Raw genomic sequence first — 21,068 nt, 5'->3', positions numbered from 1 at the left:
ATATACTGGAAATCTACAGGGACACTATAAGCCAATAGAGGAAATCTGCAATAATTCAGAGTCCCACTGATATCTGACCAATATGAGAAAACAAGGGAAGAAAATGTCCCAAACAAACCTAGATACTATATCAATAAAACCCAATGACAGCATAGCAGAAGAAATATCAGAAAGGAAGTTCAGAATGTACATAATTAAAACAATAAGGGAAGCAAACGAGGAGATGAAAGAGCAAATGCAGGCATTAAATGATCGCACCAATCAACAGTTAAAAGAGCAAATATGGGAAGCAAGAGATCATTTCAATAAAGAGTTAGAGATACTGAAAAAAAAAAACCCAATCAAACAGAAATCCTTGAAATGAAGGAAACAATAAAGCAAGTTAAAAACTCCATAGAAAGTATAACCAATAGGATAGAACACCTAGAAGACAGAACCTCAGACATTGAAGAAAAAATATTTAATCTTGAAGACAAAATTGACCAAACAGAGAAGATGGTAAGAAATCATGAACAGAATCTACAAGAATTATGGGATATCATGAAAAGACCAAATTTAAGAATTATTGGGATTGAGGAAGGCTTAGAGAAACAAACCAATGTAATGAACACTCTATTCAATGAAATAATATCAGAAAATTTTCCAAATCTGAAGAATGAAATGGAAAACCAAGTACAAGAGGCTTATAGGACTCCAAATATACAAAATTACAACAGACCCACACCAAGACACATTATTATGAAAATACCTAACACACAAAATAAAGACAGAATTTGAAAGGGCGCGAGAGAAAGAATCAAATTACATTCAGGGGGAAACCAATAAGAATATCAGCAGATTTTTCAATCCAGACCCAAGCTAGAAGGGCCTGGAACAACATTTACAAAGCCCTGAAAGAAAACAGATGCCAACCAAGAACCTTAAATCCAGCAAAATTTACCTTCAGACTTGATGATGAAATAAAATCCTTCCATGATAAACAAAAGCTAAAGGAATTTACAAAAAGAAAGCTGGCATTACAGAACATTCTCAGCAAAATATTCCATGAGGAAGAGATGAAAAACAACTATGCAAATCAGCAATGGGAGGAACTAGCCTAAAAGAATAGCCAAATAAAGGAGAAACCAAATCATGTCAAAAAACAAAAATGAGTCAAATGACTGGGAATACAAATCATATCACAATAATAACCCTGAATGTTAATGGCCTGAACTCATCAATCAAAAGATATAGATCGGCAGATTGGATTAAAAAGAAAAATCCAACAACATACTGCCTACAAGAGACTCATCTCATAGAAAGAGATACCCACAGACTAAAGGTGAAACGATGGGAAAAAACATACCATGCACATGGACACAGCAAAAAAGCTGGAGTATCCATTCTCATTTCAGATAATGTGGACTTCAAGCCAAAATTACTCAGAAGGGATAAAGAAGGACATTACATACTGCTTAAGGGAAGCATAAATCAGCAAGACATAACAATCATACATATCTATGTCCTGAACATTGGCTCATCCATGTACATCAAACAAATCCTTGTCAATTCTAGAAATCAAATAGACCACAACACAATAATACTAGGTGATTTTAACACACCTTTCACCGCTGGATAGATCGTCCAAACAAAAATTGAATAAAGAAACCATAGATCTCAATAACCCAATCAACAATTTAGACTTAACGGACATATATAGAATATACCATCCAACCAAGAGCGAATACACTTTCTTATCAGCAGTACATGGAGCCTTCTCTAAAATGGACCATATTTTATGCCACAAAGCTATTGTTAGCAAATATAAGAAGATAGAGATCATAATGGGTTGAAATTAGAAATAAATAACAGAATAAACAACAGAAACTTCTCCAATACTTGGAGATTAAATAATATGCTATTATATGATGAATGGATAACAGAAGACATCAGGAGGGAAATTAAAAAATTCTTAGAAATAAACAAGAAAAAAGACACATCATATCAAAATCTCTGGGAAACTATGAAAGCAATACTTAGGGGAAGATTTATTTCATGGTGCACATTCAAAAAAAGGAAGTAAAAATCAACAAATAAATGACTTAACACTACAGCTCAAAGCCCTAGAAAAAGAAGAGCAGACCAACACCAAAAGTAGTAGAAGATAGGAAATAGGTAAAATCAGAGCTGAAATCAACGAAATTGAAACAAAAGAAACAATCAAAAAAATTAACAAAATTAAGAGTTGGTTCTTTGAAAAAATAAACAAAATTGATAAACCCTTAGCCACACTAACAAAGAGAAAGAGAGAGAAAACTCAGATTCCTAAAATTCGGAATGAACAAGGAAATATCACAACAGACACGAGTGAAATACAAAACATAATTAGAAGCTATTTTGAAAATCTATACTCCAACAAAACAGAAAACCTCGAAGACATCAACAAGTTTCTAGAGACATATGGATTACCTAAACTGAACGAGGAGGACATACAAACTTAAATAAATCAATTTCAAGCAATGAAATAGAAGAGGTCATCAAAAGCCTACCAACAAAGAAAAGTCCAGCACCAGATGGGTTCTCAGCTGAGTTCTACAAAATCTTTAGAGAAGAGCTCATTCCAATACTCCTCAAAGTATTCCATGAAATAGAAGAGGAGGGAACTCTCCCAAACTCATTCTATGAAGCTAATATCACCCTGATACCTAAACCAGACAGAGACACATCAAGGAAAGGAAATTTCAGACCAATATCCTTAATGAATATCGATGCAAACATTCTCAACAAAACTTTAGCAAATCGTATACAAAAATATATTAAAAAGATAGTGCACCACGATCAAGTGGGTTTAATCCCAGGGATGCAAGGTTGCTTCAACATTCAGAAAACAATAAATGTAATTCACCATATCAACAGACTTGAAGTTATGAATCCCATGATTATTTCAATAGATGCAGAAAAAGCATTCAATAAAATACAGCATCCCTTCATGGTCAAAACTTGAAAAAATAGGATATTAGGAACATTCCTTAACATTGTAAAGGCCATCTACGTTAAGCCCATGGCCAATATCATTCTAAATGGTGAAAAACTGAAAGCATTCCCCCTAAAAACTGGAACAAGGCAGGGATGCCCTCTTTCTCCACTTCTATTCAACATCGTCCTTGAAACTCTAGGCAGAGCAATTAGACAAACCAAAGAAATTAAAGGGATATGAATAGGAAAAGAAGAACTCAAACTATCCCTGTTCGCTGATGACATGATTATATATTTAGAGGAACCTGGAAATTCCACCAGAAAACTTTTAGAACTCATAAGTGAATTCAGTAAAGTAGCAGGTTACAAGATCAATGCTCATAAATCCAACGCATTTTTATACATAAGTGATGAGTCTTCAGAAAGAGAATTTAGGAAAACTACCCCATTCACAATAGCCTCAAAAAAAATAAAATACTTGGGAATCAATCTCATGAAAGAGGTGAAAGTCCTCTACAATGAGAACTACAGAACACTAAAGAAAGAAATTAAAGAAAACCTTAGAAGATGGAAAGATCTCCCATGTTCTTGGATAGGCAGAATTAATATCGTCAAAATGGCCATACTACCAAAAGTGCTATACAGATTCAATACAAATCCAATTAAAATCCCAATGATGTACCTTACAGAAATAGAGCAAGCAATTATGAAATTCATCTGGAAGAATAAGAAACCCAGAATAGCTAAAGCAATCCTTAGCAGGAAGAGCGAAGCAGGGGTTATCGCAATACCAGATCTTCAACTCTACTACAAAGGAATAGTAACAAAAATGGCATGGTATTGACACCAGAATAGACAGGTAGATCAATGGTACAGAATAGAGGACATGGACACAAACCCAAATAAATACAATTTTTTCATAGTAGAAAAAGGTGCCAAAAATATGCAAAGGAGAAAAGATAGCCTCTTCAACAAATGGTGCTGGGAAAACTGGAAATCCATATGCAACAGAATGAAATTAAACCCCTATCTCTCACCCTGCACAAAACACAACTCAAAATGGAATAAGGACCTTGAAATCAGACCAGAGACCCTGCATCTTATAGAAGAAAAAGTAGGTCCACATCTTCAATATGTCGGCTTAGGATCAGACTTCCTTAACAGGACTCCCATAGCACAAGAAATAAAAGCAAGAATCAACAACTGGGATAGATTTAAAGTAAAAAGCTTTCTCTCAGCAAAGAAAACTATCAGTAATGTGAAGAGAGAGCCTACAGAGTGGGAGAAAATCTTTGCCACTCATACTTCAGATAGAGCACTCATTTCCAGAATATATAAAAACTCAAAAAACTCTACACCAAGAATACAAATAACCCAATCAACAAATGGGCTAAGGAAATGAACAGACACTTCACAGAAGAAGATGTATAAGCAATCAACAGATATATGAAAAAATGTTCAACATCTCTAGTAATAAGAGAAATGCAAGTCAAAACTACCCTAAAATTCCATCTCACCCCAATTAGAATGGCAATTATCAAGAACCTAAGCAACAACAGGTGTTGGCGAGGATGTGGGGAAAAATGTACACTCATACATTGCTGGTGGGGTTGCAAATTAGTGCAGCCACTCTGGAAAGCAGTATGGAGATTCCTCAGAAAGCTTGGAATGCAACCACCATTTGACCCTGTTATCCCACTCCTTTTTATACACAAAGGACTTAAAATCAACATACTACAGTGATACAGCCACATTAATGTTTATAGCATATCAATTCACCATAGCCAATATGTGGAACCAACCCAGATGTCCTTCAATTGATGAATGGATAAAGAAACTGTGGTATATATATGCAATGGAATATTACTCAGCCATAAAGAATGATAAAATTATGGCATTTGCACGCAAATGGATGAAATTGGAGAATATCATGCTAAGTGAGATAAAAAACTAAAGGACTAATGATCTTGCTGATAAGCGGATGATGACACATAATGGGGGGTGGGAGCGGTTAATGTTAGTGTTAGGATTAGGCTTAGTGATGGGGGCAAGAATGGAGGAAGGGAGGACTGTATAGAGGGAAAAGAGGGTTGGGTGTTTGGGGGAAGGGAAAAAATAACAGAATGAATCAAACAACATTACCATATATAAATTTACGATTACACAAATGGTATGCCTTTACTCCATGTACAAACGGAAACAACACGTATCCCATTTGTTTATAGTAAAAAAAAAAAAGAAATAATGATATAAACACAACAATGGAATATTACTCAGCCTTCAAGAAGAATAAAGTTATGGCATTTCCAGGTAAATGAATGAAGTTAGAGAATATCATGCTAAGTGAAATAAACCAATCCCAAAAAATCAAAGGTCTAATGTTTTCTCTGATAAGTGGATGCTGATACATAAGGGGGTGGGGGCTAAGGAAAAATGGAGGAATGTTTGATTGTATAGGTAAATGAGGGAAGGGGAGAGAGTAGGGGAAAGGAAAGATGACGGAATGAGACAAACATCACTACCCTATGTACACATATGATTCCACTAATGGTGTGACTCTACATTGTGTACAACCACAGAAATGAAAGGTTGTACTCCATTTGTTTACGGTGAATCAAAATGCATTCTGCTGTAATGTATAACTAAATAGAACAAACAATTTAAAAAACTGAAAGAAAAAGAATCCCACCTGTCTTTGAGCTCTGCCACCTTAATATTCAAGCTTTGCTCTGTACCTTATTCCTACAATTGAAAATCCTCACCAATAGTGCTGAAAATCAATCATGCCCAGATTTGGGATTTTCCTGAAGAATAAATAACTGTTTACTTTGACCATATCCTTCGTAGGAGCCAGGAACCATCCTTGAAATGACCATACCCATACCAGACTTCTGGACTCATTCACTAGAATGGGCTTCAAAACACACCAAACTACTTCTTCTTCCGAGGAACATGGAATTATCAAGATCATTGCTCTAGGCTATAAAGATTCACAAAACTAAACTCTGGCATCAAAGATGAATATGAGTAATATATGCAAGATATGCATTCAAAAATGTTTGTTCAAAAATGTTTGTTCCAGTATTACTGCATTATGCAATATATAATGGACTTGTATCAGCCCTAGGTGATCAAACAAATTGACTTTTCTTGATAACTAGCTTCTTGATTTAGGAAATAGTTTTTTGTGGAACTCCTCATTCCTCGATTAAAAATAAGTTTATCACTTCTATTTGCTTGTCATTAAAAAAAAAAAAAAAAAAAAAACCTTTCATATTTTCTTCACAAAGTTGCTATTTGGGGAGAAAACAAATAGGATATTTATTATTTTCTCTTCATAGGAGTCACCTTCAGGGTGAAGTATCATTTATTATAGTCGATGAATGCCTTTGCAACTATAGATTGCTCTGCTCATCCTGAACTTCTGCGTGAACAAAAGATGGGTAACAACTGGCTCATTCCATAATATAAAAAAGTAAAGTGATAGATATCATTGACAGACCACTTACTATACATGCTACATATATTATACTATTTATTTTGCACTACAAGAAATATGAGGCAAGCACCATATATTTTTCACTGCCTCAAAAAATTTAACTTGTCCAAGGCCACACGGGTAGGAAGTGGTAATCCAGGAATCCAGTCCTGAGTCTATATGTTCTTGTGTTCTTGATGAGCTTGATATATTTCCTCCTTTGTTCATGAAAGGTATTTTTATTTTATTATTTTTTTAAATTTAGTGATTAGAATGTGCTAGATTTACCCAAGTATCATAATTCCCATAAAGAGATAATACTTGGTGAAGAACAGTAAACAAGTATTATTTATATTGATGGCAATTGGGCAATCTTTTCTTTCTTTTCATCTTTCCATAATATTACAATAAATTGTTAGTTTTTCAAGATAGTGAATCAGTTCTAAACATGTTCATATAAAATGTATTCATTGCTGAAATAAAAGTTGTTTTTTGGTTTGTTTCTTTGCTTTGTTTTACGTTGATAGTGTGCTTAAAATAAGAACTCTGAACTGAGGAGAAGCCAATTTAGCACAATGCTGCAGCATACTTTGACAAATTGCCTTTGATACATGAACACTCCAGGAGACAAACAAGTTGGATAACTCTCCCAGGGACCAGATTTTGGGTGTATTATGGTTTGAATATTAAATATTCCCTAAAAGTTCATATGCTAAAGGCGTGGTCACCAATCTGAGGTGCTATTGGGAAGTGGTAGAACTTCTGGGAGTTGGGGCCTAGTGGAAGGAAGTTAGGTCTTTGGAGACATGCTCTCAAAGGGGATAGAAGGGACCTGGCCCCTTACTCTCTTAGTTTGACTTCCCTGTTACCATGAGGTGAATGGGTTTCCTCTGCCTTGCACTTCCGTCATGTTGCACAGCTTTGCCAGTGTAAAGCGATAGGTTTGGTAACCATGGATTGAAACCTCTGAAACAGTTAGCTAAAATAACCCTTTCCCCCTTTAAAATTGCTTTGCTCAATTATTTTGTCATAGTGACAGAAAACTAATACAGGATGGACTAGAATTTCCTAAGCTCAGTTATTTAGTGAGTGGTTAGGAAGGCTATTGGTCTCCAAAAAGCAGTGTGTATGGCAGGCCTTAGTTCAAGGCCATGAATTCCACTTTAGATAAGAACTGATTTGCTCCATAACATAAAAAAGCGTAATGATAGATATCACTGACTGACCACTTACTATACCCGTTACAGGTAGGAACACACAGCCTGACTAAAGGTTAGATGTCAGAGTTTATGCAAAGCTTAAAAACATGAACAGAAACAAAACCAAAATAATCAAAATATAGACCCAAAGTCTAGAAAATTAAGTGTCTGAAATGATAAAAACAGAATAACAACAAGCCAGGGCTATTAAGTCAGTCATTCATATAAAGATGTCCCTTCACTAGCAGGTACTTCTGTCCTTCATTTAAAACTTTGCAATAGTCTCTGGGTTAAGTGGATTAGGTCTGCTAGGGTATCTGGCCATAGTTTGAACGTGAGACAATGTGGAGGAGGGACTAGGAGCAGATCTGCAGATTTTGGGAATTTGTCTACTTAATGAGCTCTTATAAATATCTTTTTGGTTAAGAAGAAATATCCAATTGGATCATTTTTATTGTAGCTTTGTTAAAGCATGAATTTTAACATTTGAAAAGGCACTTTAATGCTACAAATTCAAGGTAATTTGCAGAATATAAAAATTTCAATGATGTTAGGATATTAAAATGTTATTAACATTCCACTGAAGGTTATGTTATTCAAATGTAAGTTCCAAGTAGCATAGTAAGAATGATTTTAAAAAGTTGATTTTCTTCTCATTTATCATTATTATTATTGTTATTGTTGTTGTTTTGCATTTGGCTTATCTACTTTCCAAAGGAATACCATAACTTGAAGGTCCTAGGTTCAATTGAAAGAAATATGGCAGATAGTTTGATTAAAGACAGTATTACTTTATTTGAATAAGATATGAGTATTAATGTCCAGATGTTTAGTAATTTATATAATTAGAGTATAATTCAGAAAAAAAATTAAGTATTTAGGCCCAAATATTTCAAGCAAGCAAACAGAATACTATTATAATGTGTTTGCAATATTTAGCTCAGCTGGTGGAATGGAACTAAACTTCAACCCATCCTTTCCTGAGAGATGTGAAAAGTAGATCATTTCGCTTATTTGTTAGGTAAAAATGATAAGTGAGTCTAAAATCAGATCTAACAAAGAGCAAAAAATAAAACTACACTTTTCCTAACTATTCCCAGTTAAATGAAAGATAGTGATAGAAAAGATCATAAGATAGAAAGAAAAGCACATTCAACATGAAAAAGGTAAAACCACATATAACAGGCAAAGAGGAGCTTATTGAACAATTTTGCTTCATACAATTTTCAAAGTGTAACTTTCAAAATGTTGAAGATATGATTCATGAAGAAGTAAAAACAAGTCAAACAACCTATTAAATTCATTAATTTATGAGTGTACAAGTCCATCACGAATAGCATCAAAGTTATGCTGGGATTACAAATGAGGTGCAAGCTGATTAAAATCATAAAGGGCAATAAAACCATAATATTTAGGGTTAATTTTTATAATCAATAAAAATATACAGGTTCAGTGCAACTTCACAATTTTTTTCAACTCTAATCAAAGAATAAGTACCAAATACAGATCTGTTCTCCTTATAAATTAATCAATCATTAGGGTGTGTTGGTAAACCACATCCAAGTATGACATCAAATGATCATGCTGCCCATTTGTAAAAACTTCACTTCCAACTTTCAAGTAATCATTAACTTATGTAAATGGAGTAACAATTGTATTTTTAAAGAACATTTTATTTCTTTATTAAATCTTTATTTAAATATTCTTAGAAATCCTTTCAAATTCTGGAAAATAGGGAATGTCAGTTGGCAAAGAGTATTTTGGGAAGACTGTCTTTATTTTACAACTTTAAGAATCTTACCATGAATAATTTAATATTGAACTATTTGTGATATTACAAATTATTAATTTGAAATCTGTGCTTCTTTTTTATTGTTTTTTGATTCATGGTACATAAATGGGATACAACTTTCATTTTTCTGATTGTACATGAAGTAGATTAACACCGTTTGTATATTCATGCATGTACGTAGGGTAACAATGTTTGTCTCATTCTATTATCTTTTCCCCACCCGCCCCCCTCCCACCTGCCCCCCTCCCCACCCCTCAATATTTTCTTATGAATGGAAAAGACTAGTTCCAACTGGATCTATCCTTGTAGCATAACAACTGTCAATAACAAATGTATAGATTCTTAGAGAAAAAAAATTCTTTGAGAAAAGCACAGTTCACAGGAAAACAAAGAGAAATATCTCAAATACTGGAATTTATTGAAGTTAAAATTTTCAAACTTTATGGTCTTTTAAAAATTTTCAAAATATGTACATAAGAGAACTGCTAAAAGCATTGGAATAGAAAATACAAATACAATAATGGCAAATGTTTCAAGAGCAATTTTGAGTCACATTTGTTAGTTTCTTATGTTTTAGATTTCAGAAGAACTGAATAGGATAGAATTAAAGTAAACAAAGACTATGAGCTGTTGAATAAATAGTAAGTCAATATGAACATTGCCAAATAGTGCTCCTTAGGTTAGCATTAGAATTTTCAGATCTCACTGAGAAACAGTAAAACCTGTGGTTTTCCAAAACAAGTCAAGGGAAAGGGCATGCTATAAGGAAGAGCACCAAAAGAGTGAATGAGATCCAGAGTACTGGATCCAGTCCAATTGGCATTTTTCTTATTTTCTTTGTTTCACCCTGGGTTCTATCATAACCTGAATATGAGAGGGTAGCTTTACAACAGGAGATATCCCACATTTAAATCTGGTTGGGATTGAAATCAATGTAAGATACAAAATCAAATATGAACTTTGAGAGATTCAGCTCCAACAGCAAAGAACTTTGAAGTTATTACAGATTCATCTCTTTACAAAACAAGTTGGACAAACTGAAAATCTGTGACTTTTCCTGGACCCATCAGAGAAAATAGAATGCAGGGCAAACTTTCACCCTGAAATGAAGAGACAGGTAAATCCAGAGCCACAGCCATGATCTGCTTACCTGGAGCACTTACAGCATAAAGTTACATTAAATGGTGATTTTTGACTGATTGTTGGGGTCTAAGAGTTGACTGCATGAGAATGAGAAATATCTGGGGGCTACAGACTTAAGAGGAGCCTGCACTTTCATGGTCTTTAGCTTTATCCATCACATTCGTAGAGTGAAGATCTTAGAAAGATCCCTCTTTGACTCTGACAGGGTAAATGGAAGAATCACCAATGTGAAATATGCTGAGTGTAACAGAGGTCTGCTTTCCAGGGAAGACTGACAGAAGTTATCCCACCCGGGGGGAAGGCATTTCTCCAACTCCAGGTCCCCCTAGGCTCATCATCTCATTTAAAGGTAGAAAAGCTACACCAATGGAGAAATCCCTGTGAAGGTCACATCCCAGAGAAACAAATTCTCTGAAACACTGACCCACATTTCTCACCCACATCTGACCACTAAACCAATAGGGCTCCATTATCATACCATGGATTGTAGCTGAAAGAGCTATAAGGCACAGGATCTCTTTGATAAAGAGGATTTGGGGAATTCCAAAGCAAGAATAAAGACATGAACAGAGACATAGAAGTTGGAAATCATTAGTACCTACAACTGAACAATACACACAACCCACCTACAAGCCAAATTAATTAACATATGTCCTTATATGAATGGTCTAGTTAACTCAGTTACTAACAGCCAATGCTGTTAAGAAAAATTACAAAGAACATACAAGAGTAAGATAAAAGCAGAGTCTTAAGGTATAAGCCAAACATAAGAAACAAACATATACATTGGAAATGTAATGCATGAATTTTTTTATTTAAAACTATAATTAAAAAATCTATAAATACTATGTCCAAGATACATTGAAAAAATTGATAATAAGCAAGAACAAATTAGCAATATAAGCACAAGTATGGAAAATTTAATAAATCAAAGGAAATCAAAGACATTAAAAAGGAACTGAAGAAAGTTCTCAATAAGCTCATCAGTAGATGGAGCCTGGGTGAGGAAAGAATTGGTGAGCTTGAAGAAAGGCCAACAGGAACTTCTCAAACCAAAATGGAAAAGGTGGGGAAAAAAAAAAAAGAGCTTTCAAGAATTATGGGATATTTTCAAAAACTGTAGTGCATGTATAATTGAGATACCAGACAGGAAGAAAGAGAATCAAGGATTGTTATTTTAGGTAACAATGTATGTGAACTTCCTAAAATGAAGTACAAGCATCAAACCACAGATGTTGAAAGTTCAGAGGACACCAAAAAGATTTAAAACAAAACAAACAAAAATGGAGGTACATTTTTTTCTAACTCAGAAAAATGAAAACAAAGATAATCTTGAGAAAAGTCAGAAGAAAATGACTATACAACAGAGGAACAGGGCCTTTCAGAGGTGAGGCTTAGTGGGAAGTTTTCATCACAGGGACCAGTCTTCAGAGGGTCTAAGGGAACACTCGCCTGCCACTCTTGTTGGATATGTAGGTCACAGCGATGAAAAACTAACTTACATGGTTCCGCAAATACGTTTTCAGAATACTTGAAATTCAACAAGAAATAAATAATTGAAAAGTGGGAATCCTCCAAATATTTGTAAATTTTATTGCACATTTCTAAGTATCAGGTGGGTCAGGAAAGAGTTTGCAAGAGATATTATTAAACATTTTCACCCCAATGAAAACAAAAATACAACATATCAAAATTAGTAGGATGAAGTGAAAACCACACTTAGAACTTTACAGCACAAATGTACATTAGAAAAGAAGGAGGGTACAAACTCAATAACTTAAAGCTCCTATTTAGAAAAGTAGGGATCTGGAGAAGGAGTAATATAAACTTCAAGCAAACTAAAGAAAATAATATTTTAATGTATAAATTTTTCAAAAGTGCTTTTCCTAATTGTTTCCTACCTTAGTTAAAATTCTATAATAGTTTAAGAAGATAAAAAGCACAAAATTCCAGAAATTGATAAATATATTTTACTGCATTACATAGATTTCAACAATTCCAAGAAAAATCATTTTAAATATAATTCAACTGACTAGCACAGCCCAATGAAATCTAAGCAGGCAGACTTGAAATATATTCAAACCATTGGTAAGTAGGGCAAGGTGGCCTGGGAAGTGTTCTAAGAGCATTCTGCTCTTTTTCTACATTGATCCTATCACGTTACTTACACCATTTGATGCTACAACCAAATCAGCCTTCCTGTCTCCAGGTACTTTTATGTCACTTTTGTTGGCTCCTCTTCCTATAACAGAGTCACAGGCGTAGATGTTTTCAATACTCTGCAAGAAATCGAAACCTCAAAACAGATGAATATGAAGACATGGCAAGTAACCCAGCCTTGTGGGGCCAAGACAGCAGAGACTGTGATAATTGGGAAGAGTTCTCTGTCTGATGGAAAGGCAGCAACCCCTTCCTCAGCTCTAGCCAATTGTTTCTATGCTAGGGTATAGACTGAAAATGGAAAAATCTCTTTTCAAGGGAAGCTAGATATCTGTGATTTTTTAGTAAAATCTGTTGAAGTTTTAATCTTGGCAGCCAATTACTGCAGACTGATTTGACATCTGGGTTACATTTGCCATTCATGTTCTTCATCCTATTCCTGAGCAATCTCAACTGTTCCTATGTCTCTGTCCACTGATACAGAGGATTCTCAAATCTGCATCTCTTGCCCAGACAACTTTCTAAGTTTACAGAATTCCATGGTAGATTTTCAAATCTAAACTTAAACCTTATGTTCCATCCATATAGTTTTGTGTGTGTGTATGTGTGTGTGTGTCTTCAATACATCAAGATTTTTCTCAGTTATTAAATTAATATTTCATATTCTGTCTGAAATGTAAACTTCGTCCAGTCTCCCTCATCACTTGGTTAATACCCGCCATACTTCCAAAACTAGCTCAAACATTACTTTCTCTATGAAAAATTTCTTTATCCCAGAAACAGACTTTATCACTACTTCATTTGTACTAAATTTAAACCTGTACAACTGAGCTAATATCATTTTCCTAGTAAAGGATGTAGATGCCTGATAAAAGCTATAGAATTCATTCCTGAGCATGGATTCAAAGACTTACTGTCATGCATACATTTATACACAAACCTATATTCATGCAGTTAAATGCACCTGTATGAAATCTCTCACCCTTTGTTGCACTTCTTTTTAATTTGCTTCATCCATTAGTCCATATAAAGCTTGTTATTGTTAATTTTATATTTCAACCTGAGTTAAGGAGATGCTCAGATAGTGAAATATTATTTCTATATGTGTCTGTGACTGTAGTTCTAGAAGATATTAATATTTCTATCAGTGGGCAGGGTGATAAAGTTGTCCTTATCTATGTGGATGGGCATCATTCAATTTCTTGAGGACTCAAATAGAACAAAAAGAAGAATGGTGATTTTTTTCTCTCTGTTTAAGCTGAGACATCCATCTTCTTTTCTCTTGGACATGGGCGGTTCTGCTGATTCCTGTGCCTTTGTACTTGGACTTAAATAAAACCACTGGCATTCCTGGATATCCAGATTGCAGAGGGCAAGTCATAGAATTTCTCATCTTCCATGTCTGTGTAAGCCAATCTTTATAATATGTAAATTAATTAATAATTGAACAAATACTATTGTTTCTGTTTCTCTGGAGAATAACCCTGACTAATATATCCTTTAAGGGTTTGGGATTGGAACTCTTTACTATCTATCCCCAGAGCCTGATGCAACACTAGATAGGTAAGAAATATTTATTGATTGAATGAATAAGTACATAAGTAATTTTTTCCTAGTACCATGCTAAAGTCTAGAAAAATGAAGACTGAGAAATCAAAACCAACAATTTAAAAGAGTAATTGTGGCAATCTTACATATATTACTGTATTTTATAGGCCTTGTTTTCTCTCCCTTGTATCTTTTCTATCAGTGGCTCTTTGTACTAAAAATAACTCTCACAACTCATTTACAGTTCTAACAGCTTTACAAATATCATCAAACTTTCACTTCAGATACAGACAATGAAGTTTTGACAGTCTGCTGGAAGGCCAACACTTCCTTTTCTAAAGCCTTTCATGTAAAGAGATACACTAACGCTTCGGTGACAGTAACTTATGCAGGCAATTTGCTTCTTTGACTTGAGACTAATTGGAGCTTTAGTTTTCAGTCAATATAAAGAGTACCCTAATTGAGAAAATACCATTCAACCCATTATTGATGTGTATTTACTTAGAAATGATATTTTGGAACTTGCAAAAGGAGATAGAGAAATGATGTATAAACTATAATAAAGAGATATTACTTGGACACTATTCAAGTGACTTTCAAAGATATTAATGAATACTGCATTCAATTTTTAAAAGGCTGCATAAGATGCTCCAAAAAATAGACAATTTTCCCCCTTCTTCTTTTACTACTTACCCCTTATACAGTAAGAAGGCAAATAATTTTCAAGAAACTGTATTGCTTCTGCTTGTTCAGTTCTAATAAAATCTGAGAAATGATCTATACCAAATTACTCCTTCCCAACTCAATCTTTTTAAAAATTATTTATTTATTTTTAAATTTTTTACAGATTGCATTTTGATTCATTGTACACAAATGGGGTACATCATCTAATTTCTATGGTTGTGCATGATGTAGATTCATACCATTCAAGTAATCATGCATGTACATAGGGTAATGATGTCTCTTTCACCATTTTTCATAACCCCCTCCCTCTCATTTAAAAGTTTATATAATGTGACATTTAAAACCAGACAATAATGGGTAATAATTAATAAATGCTGTTGATAACTGCTTAATCATTGGAAAACTATTAGCTTTTTACCTAATGTGTTCCAGTTTTTACAAAAAGTATAAAGTTTCAGCAATTAAAAAATATCAGTTTTCCAGTTTCTGGTCCAACATGTAAAGAACTTGGAAATCACCACTCCCATCCTTCCAAAGAGGAAAACTGATCATCAACAATTCCTGACACAACAACTGAAATCCTGAACCAACAGTTGTCTTGAAAACTGGAAAGACAGACAGTGTCCATAATACAGTGTCCATAAATACAGCGGATCACAGCTTAACTGGGAGGGAGCCCAGGAACAGAAGACAACATCTGGAGCCAACACTAGTGGGAACCCTAAAGCTGTAATGGATGAATTTCAGATTCACTGTGTACCAATTGAAAGATAAAAACTCTGGAGGTCTCAGTGTTAGTGGCTCCCACAATTTCCTGAATTTTACCTGCAGAAGCCTCACCAGGTTCTTACTATGAAGACCTGGAGAAATAATATTTCCTCAGGCTTCTGGAAAGGGGAGAAGAAAATTTGAAGAATAAAGGTATTAAAATAAATTTGTACAAAATTGAGATCAGAAAATAATTTTATTTATGACACAAAGGCAGAGCTATAGAGAAGAAGAAAAATATAACACATATTATCCATGTTTTAAAGGTGCCAGAAGAAGTTTTTTTTTTTTTTTTTTTTTTTTTTTTTTAAGTACCAGTGAATGAACCCAGCTGTGCTCAACCACTGAACCACATCAGAGGCCCGTTTTATAATTTTTATTTTTTATTTGGAATAGGGTCTCACTAGATTGCTTATGGCTTAGAGCCTTGTGAAATTGCTGAGGTGGCCTTAGATCTTGCAATCCTCCTGCTTCAGCCTCCCGAGCTTCGGGGATTACAGGTGCCTGCCACCAGGCCCAGTTCATGAAGATTTTTAAAAGGGGAAGTATTTATAACAAAGGTGACAAAAGATTATTTTCTTAACATACAGTCTTGTGACATTTAACAAGGATATATTCTGAGAGGTGTCCTCAGGTCAGTTTTGTCATTGTGGGACCTCATGGGTTTACTTATACAAATCTAGATGGTCTAAGTCAGTCACACAGTGAGCCTTTCTGATATTATCAAGAGACATAAACACAGGGTATATGAGGCTTCTGCGGGCTTAACACAGCACACTTTTATAGTGGACTTTGTTTTTATAATAGAAGGATCCCCTCTGAGATGACAGAAGAACAGTATAGTAAATACATGTGATAACAGTCATTTGTTATCATTATAAATAATGTGTATTTATATAATCATATGTGCTATATGTCTTTGTACAACCCCCAGCTCAGTGTGTTTGTTTACAATACCAGCACCTCAAACAGGTGAGTAACCAGGTACTGGCAGCTTCAGCATCGCCAAGCAATAGGAATTTTGCTGGTCCATTATAATCTTATCAGATCACTGTAGTGCATGGTCTGTCACAGACTGAAATGTAGTGTGGCTCATGAATTATGAACACTCACAGGTCAATAGGAAAACAATGTGACTTCAAAGGAATATAGACAAGGGGAACAAATTAATGTTTTGAGAAAAGAATAAATACAAATAATCAATATATAATGAATTCAAGTTTGTTTTATGGATAATGGAATTAATGTAAGTTTAAAGATAACACCTTCTGCTTAGAAGTTCTGTAAAGATATCAAAGACTTGTTGGCAAGGATCAAAAGGAATCATTATTATCATTCATTGTTCTAAAGGAATAATGCAAAAGCCTTCTCTAAAATTTCCCAATTAGTTGAACCAAGAATTTTATTACTGAGAGTTAACTTAATATGAAATCACAGATACATAAAAACATATGTTACAAATTCATAGCATTATTTCTCATAATATTAATATTTTGGAAGTATCTACAGTTTCAATAAAAAGGGTTCATTTAAAAGAACAATATATATATATTCATAGACTCAATGCTATGCAGCTAGTATAAAAGCAGATACTTCAGTGATGTGAGACATTTTTATGATACATTGTTAAATGCATTGCAATATATTTCTTGAGACTATAGTTATTGCTTTTCTGTTGTAATGGTTATAACATATACAAGGTTTTCTTTCTCACATCTCTGTCCAACAATTTTAATTTGTATTATTACCTTTGTTAGTATGCACCTTGATATTATAAATTAAGTGTAAACATCACTTAGATGATATGCCGGCTTTGATGGATATCCTCTTGACTGTGAGACACTGCAGAAGTGGTGATTAGCAGTTCACTATATGTCCTGCCTGCTTTACCCATTTCCAAGTGGTGATTGGCCATATCTTTTCTATGGTGTCAGGGCACAGACCGCTTTTATTTCCACTTTTGTTTTTCTAAACTTTGCAAGTATTTTACTCTTTGTTCTAAAATTAAGTATAATACATGTATGTCCCCAGTATTTTTCTAATAACTTGCAAAATACTTGCTAGTTTTCTGAGGTTCATTCTCAAATCATTTTCTTAAGGAAGAAGCCACTGAGAAAATATTTCCCAACTTGTGGAAAATTCAGAACATTTTTTCTGTAGCTTGTTTACCTGAAGTTTGCATTGGCTGAATAGAAACACTTTGTTGTTAAAAAAAAGAAAAGACGAAGAAGAAGAAGAAACACAGCCAGGCGTGGTAAAACACACCTACAATTCCAGAAACTTGGGAGGCTGAGGCAGGAGGATGGAGAGTTCAAACCCAGTCTTAGCAACTTAGTGAGGCACTTAGCAACTCAGGGAGACCCTGTCTCTAATAAAACATAAAAAAGCTGGAGATGTTACTCAGTGTTTAAGCACCCCAGCATTCAATTCACAGTACAAAAAAAAAAAAAAAAAAAAAAAAAAAAAAAAAAAAAAAAAAAAACACACAAAAGGCCAAAAAAATTAATAAATAAAAATTTTAAAAAATGTTCATCATCTCTAGTAATCAGGAAAATGCAAATCAAACCTACACTAAGATTTTATCTTACTCTATTCAGAAAAGAAATTGTATAGAATACAAACAATAATAAATGCTGGTAAAGTTGTGGGGGGAAAATCATGCAGTTATCTCCCCATTATTTTCTGGCATTGAGTATTGCTACAGGGTCATCTGAAGGTAGATGATAGTTTTCCCCTAAAAGGTGAATTTTCTGTTCTGCATAATTAACCAAAAGACTCATTTTTATTCCTTTAAATTCAACAAATTTACCTGGTGATGTTATGCTATTAAATATTCTGTATTGGTATTCACCTGAGATGCCCTTTCATGGTCATATTTTCACTTCACTTTGAACACTGAGTCTCTTTCTCTCTTTTACTTTTATTTTATTTTATTTTATTTTTTTCTTTTAAGAAAAACTTGCTTGGCATGGTGGCACATGCCTATAATCCCAGTGACTCAGGAGGCTAAGGCAGGAGGATCTCAAATTCAAACCAGCCTCAGTAACTCAACGAGGCCCTAAGCAACTTAGGGAGACCCTGTTTCTAAATTAAATAATTTTTTAAAAAGGACTGGGGATGTGGGCTCAGTGGTTAAGCACACCTGAGTTCAATCCCCAGTACCAAAAAAAAAAAAAAAAAAAAAAAAAAAAACTTTAAGAAAATCTTTAAATATTCTTCTTATTAATTTGTTTTGATTTTTACTTTCTTTTTTGATGTCATGTCTTATGTGTCTTTTTCTATCTATGCATCTTTAAAAAAATCTTCATTTCCAGTTAATTTTGATCCTTTTGTTCATTTTTATCCTCCAAGTTTACCATATTCTTTTTATTCTCTTAATTTTTTTCTTTGTTCTGTGATTACTTTTTTGACGTTTTTCTTGCATACTTCCAAGGTACACTTTTTCATATCCTATTATCTGACCATCTTATACCCAGATTGATTTTTTTTATTTGTAGCCATTCTTCATAAAGCCTGTTACTTTTAAAAAGCTATTTTAAGCAATTCATGATAAGACCTGTACTCATAATAGTTACCTGCTCTATGAAAATATTTTTTGGCAGTGTTCTACATTTTTAAATTCTGATGCCCTCTTTCATCCTTCTTTTCTTAGAATATTTTTATGTTGAAACTATTCCAGTTTTTAAAATTATACATCTCTGAATAAATGATATATTTCTGAAAAAAATATTTCTGAAGTTTCCACTTATGGAGAGATAGTTTTATAGTCTTTCACGCTTCACCAGCAAGGGATCTGGCCTTCCTTGCTACCACAGGAGCAAAGAGCTTCCTTCAAAGATGGCTTTTTATAACCTACCTGCAAAAACTCTCCTCTTCTTTTCTCAATAAAATTGAAGCCCAGACAGCTTTTACTATTAGTCATTCTCGACTTGTCTCCATTGTTACAATGAGGGAATAAACTTTTACAATCCAGAATAACCTCCTCCCTTCCATGAAATGTAATTCTCCCCAGGATTTTCTGATGTCAACCTCCTGTGAACTACCCTCTGCACATTAATCTCTTCACTTCTTCCTAATAGCTATTGTCCAATCTCAACACTTCCATGGGTTTACATTCTCTAGATCAAATGTCTCAGGGTTTCTCTGAAAATGAAATTTTTTTGATTCTTTGTCCCTGAGAAAATTTTAATATGATCTCCAGAAAAGGAAAAATACTGTCTGATGAAGCAACGCATTTATGCCAGAATTCCATGATGTATCTCTTTTAATAAAGATTCACCAGTTACTTATTTAGATTTACATTACTGAATTTAATGCAGTTTATCTACAAAAAGCAGTTGGATGCAGATGAATATTTTATTCCCTTAGAGATAATACTAAAATTTTGATGTTCTAAACTTTTAAATAGAACTGCTAACAACAACAACAACAAACATTTTATGGCTACAAGAAATAGATTACAAAAGACAGAAGAGGTGCAAAATAGACTGGAGGGTTTATTATTATTTCTTTAGTATCTCCATGTCAAATTGCCTTCAAACTTTTCTTGTATCCATATTTATCTAATAATCTTCCATCTGTCTGAGCAGTCTACACATAGCATTTTTCTGTATCTCTTACATACTCTCATAAGTTTTTCTAACAACTGATAGCGGTTTATAGTCATGATGTGACTAACAAAGAATATGTAATTGTTAGATATGGAAACCTGAACCAAAGAATGTAAGTTCAAGAAAGAATTAATTTTTTTCTACCTTGAGATTAAGTCCAGTAATGAATATGAAACCTTCCTGTTGAGCCTGGCACAAAGATAGAGCATGATAACTTTTCTTGGTTTTATTATACATCATCATCATTACTGCTATTCCAGAGAGAAAAAAAAACATATTAGCTTTTTTTCAAAATAAATTATTCAGTTTGAAAACACAAAGATGGGAGAAAATCCATGCCACATATTTACAGTGTTTTTCCAAAAAAGAAAAATTACGTATGAGTGGGGCAATTTTTCTTATTACCTCCAAGATCAATAAAATGAAAGAACTTGATAAAGAGAGAACAAGGATTTCAGTCACTATAGTAGTTTGAGCTCTTATTTATTCATTTCCAGTGCATGTGATATAAAGTAGAAAAAGCAGTATTAGCAAACATAATTTGGAATACAAATATTTCCTCAAAGCAATCAAAGTATAGAGTGAACTATTTGCATTACTATTTAGAGCAGTACAGATTTTGACAATTTTTCTGCAAAGCAAGTTGGCAAATTATGACAAGAACCTTTAAGATGGCCATATCATTTTAATTATTAGTTTTCTTAAAAATACATAAATTCAAAACAAATTTA

This window comes from Sciurus vulgaris (assembly GCF_902686455.1).
Source record: "Sciurus vulgaris genome assembly, chromosome: 2".
NCBI lineage: Eukaryota > Metazoa > Chordata > Mammalia > Rodentia > Sciuridae > Sciurus > Sciurus vulgaris.
Note: the sequence above shows the minus strand (reverse complement) of the source record.